Raw genomic sequence first — 4624 nt, 5'->3', positions numbered from 1 at the left:
GTTTACTATTCCTAATTTCAGATCTTTTATATATATATATATATATATATATATATATATATATATATATATATATATATATATATATATATATATTACCAACATTATCACACAAGTAAATTTTAATTATTCTAATAGCAATCGTGATGATATATTTTAGTTAATATGTCATTATAACTAGAAGAAAGTAATTTATTTATAAAAATGGTATGTAATTTAATTATTGCACAAGTAAATTTTAATTATTCTTGGTTTGAGGTTTTATGTAACGCCCATTTCACAAGTAAATTTTAATTATTCTTGGTTTGAGGTTTATGTAACGCTCCATTTCTGGTATGTAATTTAAATAAAGTATTTTTCCTTTCTTAAGAGGTACTTGACGAGTCTGTAGCCCAACTCGTCGAGTAGAGGTGGGATTTGCACGCATCTTTAGTAGGCGACTCGACGAGTCTGTATCCCGAACTCGGTGAGCCCGCTAGTCTGGATGAAACCCTAAATCCCAGGGTTTGCACCCTATTTAAACGTCATTATAGCCTCTCACCCCAACCTCCAACACCTTTAGAGCATTTCTTTATAAAACCCTAGTCTCCATTGTTGAGCTTAAGTGTTTATTGATAGCTTGGGAGTTGTAGAAGAGAAAGAAGGAAAGAGGATCAATAGAAGAGGAGGGAGATCCAAGAACTAGCTTCCATCTGCTTCGTATTCAGGTAATAAAGTTATTACCTTGCTTATTCTTCCATTAAACCCCCTTTTATGCTTGTTTATGTCTCTTTTGGAACCTTATGTGATTTAAACTCGAGATTTGAACTCTCCCTAGGATGGAGACCATGGATCTGGATGTTATTGAGCACTAGAAACTAAATATGGCTACCTTTATGCAAGTATAGCCTTGTTCCAAACCCTAAGTGCTTAGTGTTGGAGGATTTTGGTGTTTTAGCCCCATTCACGTGTGCATGCACGTAAAGTTGGAAACTTTACGTGCAAACCAGTCCTAGAAGCCCAGATCTATGAATTGGATGCACTGAGACCATCTAGAAGTGATTGTATCGTAGTGGCATGCAGGAGACTGGCGAGCCCACGTTGTGACTCGGCGAGTCCAAGGCAATCTCTTGCCTCAAGAGCAGACTCGACGAGTTGTTCATACAACTCGACGAGTCACAGTCTGGACGTGTTCATATGATGAAGGAGAACTCGACGAGTTGTTCATACAACTCGGTGAGTCGGATGAAGTTAGATTCGACGTTATCTCGGAAGAAGAACTCGTCGAGTTATTGCCAAACTCGACGAGTTGAAGTGAGTAGAGGATTAGAAAAGGTGTTAGGGACTCGGCGAGTTGGGGGCCCAACTCAGCGAGTCCGGTCAACTGAAAGTTGACTTTGACCATGATGTTGACTTTGATCAGGGGTAAAATAGTCATTTTACCCTGAGATTAGCTATCAATATTTGATTTTAGTGTTTATGGGATTTGTAGCCGGGGAGTTCCGGAGCAGCAGCCATACAGTTGTTAGGTTTTGAGCATTCTAACACTCCTAAGTGCACATGCAACCCTAAATACCTTGGATCTATGTTTTCTCTATTATACATGCAAATAAGATCTTTCAAGGGCTTTAATCCTAACTAGCATACTATGAAGTTCTTATACTACAAAGTACTAGTTAGATAACATACCTTTTGATGTAGCTTGATGTCTTCAAGCTTTAAGAGCTTAGCCCCAATAGTGTGGAAGCCTCAAGTGGAATCACAAATCACCAAAACACCTTGGAAGATTTTAGAGAATATGGATACTTGGTTCTCTCTAGTGAAATCGGCTAGCCCTTCATAGTGTACCCACACTAGTGCACATTTCACCAACCAAGGACATCTTTATATAGTATGGAGACTAGGGTTAAACCCATGACCTTTCATTTCATATGATCCATGGGTTAAAGACTTCATGGACTATCCATGAAAGCTTAGCCCAACCTAAATGAACTTGGCCCATTCCATATATATAAGAGTCCATATTTAATTAGTTCATTTTGATCACTTAATTAATTCTAAATTAAGTCTTGATCAATACTAATTAAATAATATGATTCCTTATTAATATATTAGAACTTATAATATATTAATATAAATCATAAATATACTATTCTCAAAAGACTATCCATATAAATTGTGTCGGTGAAGTGCAACCTAAATGGACCATACCGGGTCGGGTCAAGTACATACCAAATATAGTTATGGACTTAGACATTAATCCAACAGTCTCCCACTTGGATAAGTCTAAAATTATTATTGAGTATGACTTCAAAACCTAACTAGCAATCATAGCTCTTAAAGTCATTGTCGAACTCTGATCTTGTCAACGAACTTGTCCATTAGATAAGGGATCATATATTCCTCCATTCTAGATATCATATGGACCGAGACATGGATTATAATCATTCTCTCTGTCCATTTGTTGTTTCCCGATTTCCGATTTATGACGACTGACTAATTGAACAAATCAAATCAGTCCTGGCCCGGCCGAACACTTCCATTTGTCATCATCAAATCATCGAGGGGCCCACAGATATCGCTTTTATCCCGAAGGTAAAACGACTCATATGGCTTGTTATACTACTTGTTGAATCATACACAAAGGCACGTTTTATAACACTGAGTTACCGAATGCGTTTTCGTGCAATCAATGTACAACCAACTCATAGTAACAACTCATATCTCTAGGTTTGAAGAATATAAGATATTATCGTCTCATGATCACTCGTGATAAAATCCATGAAGTGATTCCAATGAGCGCGGGTTGAATCCAATACTCAGAACTTATGAGCACTCATGAGTGTTGTAGCCCTTTGTCCAACACCTTAGACCTCTACAAGCTAACCCATGACAGTCTTAATTCATATCTACTTCCAACATATGACAGACTGTGGATGGTTTGAATAACTTAGTCATTCCGGAAGAATAACCTAGTTTATTCTGGAAGTAAAAACATGCAAAATGAAACACAATAATAATCGAATCCAATATGGTCTCAGAACTTATGAATATAAATAAAACACCTTTTATTTATCACCATATGATTACACATTATTCATTGTATACTATTTCAGCTATCAACTTTATTCTTGAATTTAAAACAATAGTTGTCCCATGCTCCAAGCATGTACACTATGTTTTTCTAAACACTAGTCATGCTATACACCAAGTATGTATACTATGTTTGTCTATGATCTTTACTTTTTCAAATAGATTAACTGAACATAACTCCAATGATCCTTTTTCACAATCCCAAATCCTTACTGCAAATGCAAGAATTCCAAACTCATGCCATTTACTGAAATCTGATATATTCTAAACTTATATGCATTGACCCTCTTGTAATGATTATGCACAAATTCACAAAGACTTGGCACCAATCATTACAGAGTATTCCAAAGGAGACCAGCTCCTTGGAAACATCCTTCTTGCATTAAGTTTCCTAATCTCACACAGATTGAATAATTTCTAACTTTGAAACATTTCCAGATTCATTTTGACTATCACTTCTGAACAAGAGTTGCCTCCTTACAGATTCTGTCAATATGATCCTTCTAGAATTATCACTATACTTCCAACTGTCCTTGAGCACCCAATCTTTGTTAAACCTTAGATCGTCCTCGACAATTGTTTAATCCTTTTAGTCATATCCAATTCTAGACCTTTTCCCTTCTTAATGCCCCAGGCATTTGGAAAATTTTAGAACGGATGAATATAGCACATGTAATCGATCCTATATCCGAAGCATATGGGACACGATTCATTATGTCTCACATAAAGACTAAACCAGTCTTTTGCTACACTATTACCATTTCAATTTGCCAAGTTCTCATAATTCAGATTATGAAAAGGGATTTCGTAATCATAATCGAATTTTAGAACGCAAATAATGGACCCATATACATAATTTCCTTCTGTTGAGCCATTCCAACATGAAATTCATATATATATATATATATATATATATATATATATATATATATATATATATATATCCTTGACTAAATACGATTAAAACCTCAATCTAAGTTTTTAGATTTGAGATAAAGTATAATTTCCTCTCCCTTAATTATAGCAAAACAACTTTTTCCCAATTGAAACTTTGTTTTCTATAATTAACATTGCTAACTTGCAATCTTTATCATAATTATCATGCTCCCACTAACATGATGATTATGAGCATAACACTTATGCTCCCACTAGCTTTGACATGTACTCAGAAATCAGGTGACTTTCTTACCAAAGATCAGATTTCTGATACTAGATTATTTTGATAAAACTTTATCAAAATCATACACCTTGCCTTAGATAGCACACTTGTGTGTCTGAACAATTTTAAGAACTATGAAAAGGGATGCCGTAACTATGTCTCGATTGTTTAGACCTTTGCCACTTCTCACAAGTCCAGATTAGTGTGCCGGTAAACCACACACGCTCCACTAATGACTTTGAGAATGCAAATATTACAATTTCTATCTAGCTAAAATCTACTTAGTGAAAGAGTTTCCTCACCTTCATTTTCATGAATCGGAGAGAAACCTTATGACACTTAGATTTACTAATGTATGTGTTCTTATCCATGTGAATTGTCAAAACCATAGTC

Source organism: Lactuca saligna, chromosome 3 (genome assembly GCF_052625555.1).
Source record: "Lactuca saligna cultivar CGN05327 chromosome 3, ASM5262555v1, whole genome shotgun sequence".
NCBI lineage: Eukaryota > Viridiplantae > Streptophyta > Magnoliopsida > Asterales > Asteraceae > Lactuca > Lactuca saligna.
Note: the sequence above shows the minus strand (reverse complement) of the source record.